General features: G+C 40.9%; 1 long non-coding RNA gene across 1 annotated transcript; it reads right to left on the reverse strand.

Moving 5' to 3' along the window:
• Positions 1–4,999: 4,999 nt before the first annotated feature.
• On the reverse strand, positions 5,000–10,065 carry LOC135510048 (uncharacterized). Its single transcript, XR_010451055.1, has 3 exons — positions 10,000–10,065; positions 6,332–6,435; positions 5,000–5,073 (listed from the first exon to the last, which is right to left on the reverse strand). It is a non-coding gene; the product is annotated as an uncharacterized LOC135510048 (long non-coding RNA).
• Positions 10,066–12,992: the final 2,927 nt, after the last annotated feature.

Consider the following 12,992-nt stretch of genomic DNA (forward strand, 5'->3'; position numbering starts at 1 on the left):
TAGTAGGGTGAGGCTGGGTGCTGCAGACTTTTCTAGTGCCCGCGCCAATTTGTTGATATATACGTGAAAGAGGGTGGGGCTTGAGCTGTATCCCTGTCCCACCCCACGGCCCTGTGGGAAGAAATGTGTGTTTTGTCTATTTTAACCGCACCCTTGTTGTTTGTGTACATGGATTTTATAATGTAGTATATTTTCCCCCAACATTACTTTCCATCAATTTGTATAGCAGACCCTCATGCCAAATTGAGTCAAAGGCTTTTTTGAAATCAACAAAGCATGAGAAGACTTGTTTTGGTTTGTTTGTTTGTCAATTAGGGTGTGCAGGGTGAATGAGTGGTCTATATACAAAGACAATTTGATATTTGCTCAGTACATTGCTTTCACTGAGGAAATGAATGAGTCTGCTGTTAATCATAATGCAAAGGATTTTCCCAACGTTGCTGTTTATGCATATCCCACGGTAGTTATTGGGGTCAAATTTGTTTCCACTTTTGGTTCTGGTAGTCTTTAATAGTTGATTCTAAGATTTGTATTTGATCATATATGTTTTTGCTGTTTGGTCTATGTTACAGAGCCAAAACGATTGGAGAGGTGGTTCAACCAGACATCTCAATTTTGGATAGATAATTCTTTGTGTTTGTTTAGTGTTTTCCAATTTTCCAAGAAGTAGTTAGTCTATGGATTCTTCAATTACATTGAAGTGATTTCTGACGTGCTGTTCCTTCTTTTTCCGTAGTGTATTTCTGTACTGTTTTGTGATTCACCATAGTGAAGGCGTAGACTCTGGTTTTCTGGGTCTCTATGTTTTTGGTTGGACAGGTTTCTAAATTTCTTCCTTAGATTTTTGCATTCTTCATCAAACCATTTGTCATTGTTGTTAATTTTCTTCGGTTTCTATTTGAGATTTTTAGATTTGATAGGGAAGCTGAGAGATCAAATATACTGTTAAGATTTTCTACTGCCAAGTTTACACCTACACATATTACAGCGGAACGTTTTATCCAGGAAGTTGTCTAAAAGGGACTGAATTTATTGTTGCCTAATTGTTTTTTGGTAGGTTTCCACACTACATTCCTTCCATCCATAGCATTTCTTAATATTATTCAGTTCCTTTGGCTTTGATGCTTCATGATTGAGTATTGCTCTGTTCAAGTAGACTGTGATTTTGCTGTGGTCTGATAGGGGTGTCAGTGGGCTGACTGAACGCTCTGAGAGACTCAGGGTTGAGGTCAGTGATAAAGTAGACTGCAGTACTACTGCCAAGAGATGAGCTACATGTGTACCTACCATAGGAGTCCCCTCGAAGCCTACCATTGACTATGTACATACTCAGCGGGTGATAGAGCTGCTGGAGTAGTGGCCCGTTTTTGTTGGTTACGTTGTCATAGTTGTGCCTAGGGGGGCATCTGGGGAAGGGAATGCTGTCACCTCCAGCCAGGTGTTTTTCCCCCTGTGTGCTGAGGGTGTCAGGTTCTTGTCCGGTTCTGGCATTTAGGTCACCACATACTAGAACTTGTCCATGGGCCTGGAAATGATTGATTTCCCCCTCCAGGATGGAGGTTCTAGTGGGGGGATATAGGTAGCACACAGACTAGTACATGTCCCTGGGCCTGGAAATGATTGATTTCCCCCTCCAGGATGGAGAAGCTGTCTTTCATTAAAGTATGGGTATTCTACTGGGGGGATATAGGTAGCACACAGACTAGAACCCTCCAGGATGGGTATTCCAGTGGGGGGGATTTAGGGAGCACACAGACTAGAACCCTCCAGTATGGGGATTCTACTGGGGGGGATATAGGTAGCACACAGGAGGACATGTTTCTCCGTTAAGATTCATTTTTACATTTCTAGGCAAATGTAAAATGCTCCTGTTCTGATGAATTTAATGGAGTGAGTTTGGTCTGCTCTATATCAAATTCGCAGACCCCCTGAGTCCCTTCCCTGTTTCACACCTGACAGTTTGGTGGATGGGACTACCAGATCTCTGTAACCTAGAGGGCAACCAGTGGGTCCGTCTCCTCTATACCAGGTTTCTTGTAGGATGACAATAAATGTCTGTATTTCCGATTTCTTTGAAGTCCAGGTTCCTGCTCTTTATGCCAATCTCTCTCTCTCTCTCTCTCTCTCTCTGCCTCCATTACTCTCTACATGTCTCTGTTTCCCTCTCTCGCTGTCTCTTATTCTCTCTGTATCTATTTCTCCCTACATCTGTTTCTCTCTTTTTCTGTCTCTCTCGCACTGTTTCTCTCTCTGCCTCTATCACTGTCTCTTCTCTCTCGGTGTATCTATTTCAGTCTCCATGTCTCTCTCTGTTTCTATTTCCCTCTCTGCATTTCTCTCTCTTTTTTTTCTCTATTTCTCTCTCCTTGCCTCTATCACTGTCTCTATTTCCATCTGCTTCTCAAATTCAAGCTACTTTATTGGCATGAAAAACTTTGTCAATATTGCCAAAGCAACAATGTATACAATATACATTGTAACAAAATCATAAACAATAACAGATAATAATATAACATGGTAGTACATAATACAAATTTAAATACAAAAATAATATAGTAGGAATGTAATATGAAAAGCTAAACGTGGAAAATTAAACTATAACTTAAGTAAATAACTGTCATCTTCACCATTACATCAGTACTATAACTACCATCACTACTACTACCACCACCATCAAACTGTTATCATTACCATCACCCTACTACCCATTCCACTACCATTTGGAATGATAAACAATAGAAATAACAATAATAATAAGTAGGTTACTATTTACTATGCAGTTGTCATTATTCAGTGTCCCTCTGGCTACAGCAGGCAAATACATATTTAGCTGCAAGAGGAGCCATTGCTACTTCGCCCATGTGTATTTCAGTTTTTACTCTGGTTTTAATAAGTAAAAAAATGTGAAAAAATGTAGTCATTTCTGTGAATAATAAATCACTTGGTGAGATATTTCCCACAGTAAAGGAGAAAGTGCATCTGTTTCTACCTCCCCTGTCAAGCAGTGACCACATACACACTCCTCTTTGGGTAGCCATGTCTTTTTAGGTCTGCCGGTTTCTATTGCCAATTGGTGGTCACTCCGCCTGCACTTGGCAAGGAGCTGTCTGCTTCGTATCTGACAGATTAGAGATAATCAGCCAATTCATATTCTCTGTTTAGGGTCAGATAGCAATTTAGTCGGCTTTGGGATTTTGTTTTGTTTTTCCAATGTTGTAAATATGAGTCCTATGATTGGTTCATGATTTTGTTTTTTGGAATAAAAAAAATGGTTGAAGCAGTGCTGATGTCAGCTTGGTTGGTGAGGTCCACCACCAGTTGACTGACAGCGCTCGTTTCTGGGCTCAGCTTGGTTGGTGAGGTCCAACACCAGCTGACTGAGGGCTCGTTTCTGGGCTCCGCTCTTGGGTTTGAAGTGCTTTAAATTGCTGACTTGAATTTAGATGTAGCCAAAAGTTTAATGAGATTTTCATTACTGGAGAGCGGCCCCATTCTGCCCTACATGCATTAGTTGGTGTATTTCTCTGGATTTGTAGAATTTGCCTACCGAATTCTGCATGTAGGGCTTCAATTGGTTGTTTGTCCCACATATTAAAGTCCAGTTTATTGAATGGCTCCCAAACCTCAGTTCCGTAAAGAGCTATTGGTAGGATTACCCTGTCAAATATTTGTCCAAATTCTAATTGAGATGTTGATTGAATAATTTATTGCATACAATGCTCTGTGGGCTTTTTCTTTGAGTGCATTCACTGCCATATTAAAGTTTCCCAATGCAGATATGGTCAGACCAAGGTAGGTGTAATTTTTTTGTGTTCAATTATGGTGTTGTTCAGGGTGAATTTATATTAGTTTCTGACATCTGCTTTTTTGGGGGAAAAAATCATGATTCTTTTTTAAAATTTACTGCCAGGGCCAATTATGGAAATATTGAGCTAGAATATTAATTCCACCCCCCCGGGGCATATTCTTGGTACCATTTGAAAGAAAACACTGAGGTAAATGTGAATTGAATGTAGGAGAATAGCACACAATGGATCTGGTTTAGATATAAAAAAACATTTTTTCATCGTTATATCATCTTTAAAATGAACAATATAAAACCATTCAGATAGGATGGGGACAATTTCAGTGAAAACTATAAGAGGGCAATTGTACTTGTGGAAAGTTTCAGAATGATAACTTCCAAAATGAGTGTGCTTCATGACATTTATCATGAAGTCACCCAGGTGTCCCACACAAGTAGCCCAAATGTACCCAGGTGGCCAAATTGGTGAAGGTATACTTGGAAACAAATAACTATATACAAAATGGTATTCTAACACACCCCCAAAAAATTTAGAAAAATAAATGGAAAAAAATCTAATAAAAAAATTGGGTAACTATTTACACTTTCAATATTTGGAAGACCCTCAGTCCTCTATCAAATCAAATATATTTATATACCCCCAGCCTAAAACCCCAAACAGCATGCAGGTGTAGAAGCACGGTGGCTAGGAAAAACTCCCTAGAAAGGCAAAAACCTAGGAAGAAACCTAGAGGAACCAGGCTATGAGGGGTGGCCAGTCCTCTTCTGGCTGTGCCGGGTGGAGATCACAGTGGTTGTAGAGGGTGCAACAGGACAGTACCTCAAGAGTAAAAATGAACAGTTTAGGGTTTCATAGCCGAAGGCAGAACAGTTGAAACTGGAACAGCGGCAAGGCCAGGTGGACTGGGGACAGCAAGGAGTCATCATGCCAGGTAGTCCTGAGGCATGGTCCTAGGGCTCAGGGCCTCCGAGAGAGAGAAAGAGAGAATTAGAGAAAGCATACTTAAATTCACACAGGACACCGGATAAGACTTCCATTCGGAGTCAGTGTCACTGTGAACGCAAATGTCCAGTTAGAATAGTTTCACATATGAGCCCTGTATCAACAGGTATAATAAACAGATAGAGAGTTGAAGGTTGAATATATTATATTATTACCTGCTCGATCTACGGTCTCTTATATTATGACAGACCAGCTGTATCTACTGTCTCCATTTCACTTTGGCCATTGATGTGGTCCTGCCCTCTCCTCAACAGCCTCAAATAGGCTATTTCATGTGGGTTGGGGTGGGGCGGCAGACACATGCATCTCACATTACATGTTTATATATTGCTTTTAAATTTAAAAAAAATATAATAATATTTTATATTATTAATTTCAAACAAGGGCATGATAATAACTTACTAGTCCAAAACTATGTTCTCTCCCGTTCAAAAAAAATTCCTCCACAATCGCTAAATGAAGCGTCCTACAACAATCTGTCTCACCTTCCCAATCAATTTATTCTAAAATTGTGTGTACATCTGTATAGATTTAGCTTTCCCTGACTTAGTCGCCATAATGATTTATCTATAAACAGCTGAATCTGCATGTTCACCAAACAATGCAGTGCGTAATATGTGTAGCGCCTTCCGGTATGAAACTAGAATAGCGAATGACTCACTTTACGCTGAAGCTTACTACATGGGTTGGTCTTGCAACACATAAACATGGCGTATTGCCGTTTAGCACAACACATTGTCTGGAAATCTAACTGGGTAGATAGCCAATCAGTGGTCATTGGGTTAAAAGTCAGTCAATGAAACAGCGGGCAAATCATTGGTGCACAATGAGGTCAAGACTCGTCTTCAAATTGGTTTCTTTCAGTCAATACGTCCCATCACGTATGATTGTGTTACAAACAAACCAGTTGATTGCAGCGAAACCAAACATGACTGGAAAAGTCACATTCTGTGTGGGTTATTTACCTGGAATGTATCGTCGAAAATGGAATGAGACGGAATTCACGACAAGCGGTTCACAAATGTTTCGTATTAGGCAAGAAAAACGGATTTTTATCAAACATTGTGTAACAATGAGCATTGGAATTGCAAACAGACGAAGATCGTCAAAGGTAAACGATTTATTTTAATGCAGTTTGTGATTATATTACGCCTGTGCTGGTTAAATCTTTTTTTTTATGGGGCTCTATGCTCAGATAATCACATTCTATGCTCAGATAATCACATTCTTTCGCAGTAAATCCTTTTTTAAATCTGACAACGCAGTTGGATTAGCAAGATTCTAGGCTTTCGATACATGTGAGACACATGAATGTTTAATATGACTATTTATGTAGCGATCACCTTATGTTGTGGCATTTCAGCCCGCCAGCGGGTTCCGTGCGCAGAGGGGTTAAATGTATTTGGCTAAGGTGTATGTGAACTTCTGACTTCAATTGTATTATTTCTTACATTGTTAGCCCAGAAAATCTTATTACATACAGCCAGGAAGAACTATTGGATATCAGAGCGACATCAACTTACCAACATTGCGACCAGGAATACGACTTTCCCGAAGCGAATCCTTTGTTCGCACCACAACCCAGGGCATTGGATCCGATTCCAGAGGCTGACCCAAAGCATTGTCGCTGCAAAAGAGGTAGACGGAGCGGCCTCCTGGTCAGAATTCTGAGTATTTTACTCGCCAATGTCCAGACTCTAGGTAACAAGGTAGACGAAATTGGGGCAAGGGTAGCTTTCCAGAGAGACATCAGGGATTGTAACATACTCTGTTTCAGGGAAACATGGCTCTCTCGGAGTCGGTACAGACTCCGGATTCTTTATGACAGAAATAAACATCTCTCTGGGAAGACAAGGGTGTATGCTTCATGATTAACGACTCATGGTGTAATCGTAAGATATAGGAACTCAAGTCCTTTTGTTCAACAGACCTAGAATTCCTCACAATCAAATAGCGACCATATTGTCTCAAGAGAATTCTTGTCGGTTATTGTCACAGCAGTGTATATCCCCCTTCAAGCCGATACGACAGCCCACAAGGAACTGCACTGGACACTATGCAAACCATATATCCCGAGGCTGCATTTATTGTAGCTGGGCATTTTAACAAAACAAATTTGAGAACAATTTGATGCATACAAGGCCCACCCCTGCCCTCCCTTTGGCAAATCTGAACATGACTCCATTTTGCTCCTGTCATTTTTGCGCCAACCAGGAGGAACTAAAACAGGATGTACCCATGACGAGAACCAGTCAACACTAGTCTGACCAATCGGAATCCACACTTCAAGATTAAAACAATCATGTGGACTGGGAAACGTTCCAGGTGGCCTCAGAATAATATAGATTTATACGCCGATTCGTTGAGTGAGTTTATAAGGAAGTGAATTGGAGATGTTGTACCCACTGTGACTATGAAAATCTACCCTAACCAGAAACTGTGGATAGATGGCGGGATTAGCGCAAACTGAATGTGCGAAATACCGCAATTAACATGGAAATATGACTTGTAATATGACCAAATACAAAGTGTAGTTATTCCCTCCGTAAGGCAATCAAACAAACAAAATATCGGCATAGGGACAAAGTGGCGTGGCAATTCAACAGCTCAGACACGAGACATATGTGGCAGGGTCTACAGGCAAACACGGACTGCAAAAAGAAAACCAGCCACGTCACGGAAACCAACGACTTGCTTCCAGACAAACAGCTTCATTGCCCACTTTGAAGTTACTACACTGCCACGGCCCACTACCAAGGACTATAAGCCCCCCTCTCCTTCTCCGTGGCCGTCGTGAGTAACACATTTAAACGTGTTAACCATCGCAAGGCTGCCGGACCTGACGGCATCCCAAGCCGCATCCTCAGAGCATGCGTAGACGCCTGGCTGGTGTGTTTACGGACATATTCAATCTATATCTATCCCAGTCTGCTGTTCCCACATGCTTCAAGATGGCCACCATTGCTCCTGTACCCAAGAAGCCAAAGGTAACTGAACTAAGTGACCATCACCCCGTAGCACTCACTTCTGTCATCATGTAGTGCTTTGAGAGACTAGTCAAGGATCATATCACCTCACCTGCCACCCGACAATTTGCATACCACCCTAATAGGGCCACAGATGCAGTCGCTGTCACACCGCACATTGCCCTATCCCATCTGGACAAGAGGAATACCTATGTAAGAATGCTGTTCATTGACTACAGCTCAGCATTCAACACCATAGTACCCTCCAAGCTCATCATTAAGATTCAGGCCCTGGGTCTCAACCACACCCTGTGCAATTGGGTCCTGGACTTCCTGATGAGTCGCCCCCAGGTGGTGAAGGTAGGAAACAACATCTCCACTTCGTTGAGCCTCAACTCTGGAACCCCACAAGGGTGTGTGCTCAGCCTCCTCCTGTACTCCTTGTTCACTCAGGACTGCATGGCCATACATGCTTCCAACTCAATCATCAAGTTTACAGATGACAACAGTAGTGGGCTTGATCACCAACAACGACAACACAGCCTACAGGGAGGATGTGAGGGCACTCGGAGTGTGGTGTCAGGAAAACAACCTTTCACTCAAGGTCAACAAACAAAAAACATGATTGTTGACTTCAGGACAGAGCATAGGGAGCACCCACCTATCAACAGCGACGGGACAGCAGTGGAGAAGGTGGAAAGTTAAGTTCCTTGGCGTACACATCAAGACCAAACTGAAGTGGTCCACTCACACAGACAGTGTGGTGAAGAAGGCGCAACAGCACAAACAACAGAGAGGCTGCTGCCTACATACCGACTTGAACACATTGGCCACTATAATAAATGGATCACTAGTCACTTTAATGTTTACACATCTTGCGTTACTCATCTCATATGTTTAAACTGTATTTTATACCATATTGCCTATGCCGCGCAGTCATCCATCCATATATATAAAATCCCATTCCATCCCTTTACATTTGTGTGTATAAGGTAGTTGTGGAACTGTTAGATTACTTGTTAGATATTGCTGCACTGTCAGAACTAGAAACAGGCATTTCTCCACACTCGCATTAACCTCTTGAACCTCTGGGGGCAGTATTTCATTTTTGTATGAAAAAAGTTCCCGTTTTAAACAAGATCACGAAAAGATGCTCGACTATGCATATAATTGACAGCTTTGGAAAGAAAACACTGACGTTTCTAAAACTGCAAAGATATTGTCTGTGAGTGCCACAGAACTAATGCTACAGGCGAAACCAAGATGAAATTTCATACAGGAAGTGAGCCAGATTTTGGAGGCGCTGTGTTCCAATGTCTCCTTATATGGCTGTGAATGCGCAAGGAATGAGCCTACACTTTCTGTCGTTTCCCCAAGGTGTTTGCAGCATTGTGACGTATTTGTAGGCATATCATTGGAAAATTGACCATAAGAGACTACATTTACCAGGTGTCCGCTCGGTGTCCTCCGTCGAAACTATTGTGTAATGTCCAGGTGCGTGCATTTTTCCATTTTGAACAGAGGCGAAACCAAACTGCAACGAGTGATTTATCATCGAATAGATATGTGAAAACACCTTGAGGATTGATTCTAAACAACATTTGCCATGTTTCTGTCGATATTATGGAGTTAATTTGGAAAAAAGTTTGGCGTTGTAATGACTGAATTTTCAGGGGGCTTTCTTAGCCAAACGTGATGAACAAAACGGAGCGATTTCTCCTACACAAATAATCTTTTTGGAAAAACGAAACATTTGCTATCTAACTGACAGTCTCCTCATTGAAAACATCCGAAGTTCTTCAAAGGTAAATTATTTTATTTGAATGCTTCTCTTCTTTTTGAAAATGTTGCCTGCTGAATGCTATGCCATCTATCAATACTCTTACACAAATGCTTGTGTAGCTATGGTTGAAAAGCATTTTTTTGAAAATCTGAGATGACAGTGTTAAAAACTAAGCTTGTGAGCCAATATTTATTTCATTTGCGATTTTCATGAATAGTTAACGTTGCGTTATGGTAATGAGCTTGAGGCTATAATTACGCTCCCGGATACGGGATTGCTCGTCGCAACAGGTTAACATCTGCGAACCATGTGTATGCATGTGACCAATAAAACTTGATTTTACAGGGTCTAGTTGACATACTGTCTTTATTCATATATATATATCTACATATCATACTGAGATATAGTTTGTGTTTTAATATTTTTTTGTGGTTGTTTTTACCTTTCTGAAGCCCCTCAGTCCTCTATGGAGAGCTTTAGGTCCATTACTGAAGGCCAGCTGATACTCCTTGTGTCACGTTCATCGTAAAGAGGAGACCAAAGCGCAGCGTGATATGAATACATGTTATATATTTAATAAAGACGGACACTAAATAAACTCCCAAAAACAACCGTGCCGCTATACTACAACTGTGCAGGCAACTAGACATAGACAATAACCCACAGAAGATGGCTGCCTAAATATGGTTCCCAATCAGAGACAACGATACACACCGGCCTCTAATTGAGAAGCAGTCTAGGCAACCATAGACATATATAAACACCTAGACAGTAAACAACCTCAAAAACCTACAAAAGCCATAGACAGTACAAAAAACACATACATCACCCATGTCACACCTGACCTAACCAAAACAATAAAGAGAAAATAGAATACTCAGGTCAGGGCGTGACACCTTGACCATTAATCTACCTTTGGCGATCCTATTCGCTACCCTGCCGACAACAGCGCGAAAGTACAGGGGTTGGCCAGATAGCCTGCCATAAAACAGTTGAGTCGTGTCATTGTTTCTCATTTAACAGTCAAACAGATATCACACATAAAACGGCCTCCTTGCGTGTTTACCATGCGCATTCATAAAACACTATGCTATAAAATACTTGTAATGAAACTCAAGTAATGATCAGCAAAATCTCCAGCCACACACCTTACACATTCACAAGCACACTATTTCACTCTCACCTCTCCTTTGCGAGCACACTCTCTCTCTCTCTCTCTCTCTCTCAATTCAAAGGGTTTTATTGGCATGCGAAACATATGTTTACATTGCCAAAGCAAGTGAAATAGATAAAACAAAAGTGAAATTAACAATCTCTCTCTGTCTCTCTCTCTCTCTCTCTCTCACACACACACGGTTGGTGCAGGCTTGTTCATTTTCAGTTGCCATATCATTTCATCATCCTGTTATCACTTCTTCCCACTTTTCAGTGTAGATGCAATCATCCATTTGTCATTTTCAGATGACAAAAAAGTGAAGTCATTTGTGTCTCCTTGTCACGCCCTGACCTTAGTTATCGTTGTTTTCTTTATTATCTTGGTTAGGTCAGAGTGTGACGAGGGTGGTTTGTTTAGTTTTGTATTGTCTAGGGTTTTTTGTATGGCTAGGGGTTTTTGTAAGTCTAGGTGTTTATATGTCTGTGGTTGCCTGGATTGGTCCTCAATCAGAGGCAGCTGTTTATCGTTGTCTCTGATTGGGGACCATTTTTTGGTAGCCATATTCCTTGGGTAGTTTGTGGGTTCTTAGTCTATGTTTAGTTGCCTGGCTGCACTAGCCATAATAGCGTTTTGTTTTGTTCAGTTCAGTGTTTGTTCTTTCATTAAAAAAGTATGTACGCTGCGCCTTGGTCTCCTCCATACAACGACGTGACACTCCTGCTACACATTAATACTTTAAAACTCTTATCATAACTAATTTATTTGGATTTCAATGTTCAGTCGAATAAAATATACTGAACAGAAATATGAACGCACAAAAATAGAAACGTAAAGTGTTGGTCCCATGTTTCTTGAGCTGAAATTAAAGATCCCAGAAATGTTCCATAGGCACAAAAAGCTTATTTAAAAAAAACACGGGTTGCCAAGATAATCAATCCGCCTGACAGGTGTGGCATATCAAGAAACTGATTAAACAGCATGATTATTACACAGGTGCACCTTGTGTAGGGGACAATAAAAGGCCACTAAAAATGTTTGCCACACAACACAATGCCATAGATGAGAGTGTGCAATTGGCATATTGATGGCAAGAATGGTTGTAAGAATGGTCCAACGTCGTTTTAGAGAATTTGACAGTACGTCCAACCGGTCTCACAACTGCAGACCACGTGTAACCACGCCACCTCAGGACCTCTACATCTTCACCTGCGGGATCATCCGAGGGGGGAGAGGGTGCAGAGGAGTATTTATGTCTGTAATAAAGCCCTTTTGTGGGGAAAAGCCCATTATGATTTCCAGGGCCTGGCTCCCAAGTGGGTGGGCCTATGCCCTCCCATGCCCACCCATGGCTGCGCCCCTGCCTAGTCATATGAAATCCATAGATTAGGGACTAATGAATTAATCCAATTTGTAAGTCGCTCTGGATAAGAGCGTCTGCTAAATGACTTAAATGTAAATGTAAATTTATATTAACTGATTTGCTTATATAAACTGTAACTCAGTCAAATCTTTAAAATTGTTGCATGTTGCGTATATATTTTTATTTGGTATAAATAAGGTGTGGCTTGTTCTCCATCCTCCCCCGATTCAGAATATACAATGTGTCACGCATGCTTGGTTCAATTGCTATTAATAAGAGGAAACCGAATATCCAATATGAAACACATTTGACCTTTGTGCTGAACCTAACTATATACCTACCGGCTCTCTAAAAAGTCAGGTAAACAATACTTTCTTGTGGATATTTTTTTCAAATTTCGAGCAGCTGAAGGACAAACCGCCCAGACAACCGGTAGAGTAAGTTTAAATGTGATTGTATTCAACATTCTGGCTTGTAAGGTACATTTAAACGATTTTGCACACACATTTCTCAGGCTTTATATATCAATTAATTGTGTATTACAGCATGATTAATCAGACTAGCTGTACCTCACCAAATGAGTTGATAGTACCCAGTGCCGTAGTGCCTCAGATTTTAAAATTCCCACACGGAACTGGTTAATTATCGTCCAAGAGACAATGGACTACAAAAAAAAGTTCCAAATGAAAACACGTGCGTAGCCTTCTGATATACAATTGTTCTGTTTTTATTGCTCTTTGAGTCCTTGTTGTATGATGTATTTATTGACCTCATCAGAACATTACAGAATATTAGTTGTTTTGTACATGCATTTAACAGGAGCATGAGGTTAGAGTAGTAGGCCTACATATCAGTATATTTATTTGTAAGTAAACTTAAATGCATTTTCACACGATTAAGTAGACCCGCTGTCAATTGA

The sequence above is a fragment of the Oncorhynchus masou genome, chromosome 23 (genome assembly GCF_036934945.1).
Source record: "Oncorhynchus masou masou isolate Uvic2021 chromosome 23, UVic_Omas_1.1, whole genome shotgun sequence".
NCBI classification, from domain to species: Eukaryota; Metazoa; Chordata; class Actinopteri; order Salmoniformes; family Salmonidae; genus Oncorhynchus; species Oncorhynchus masou.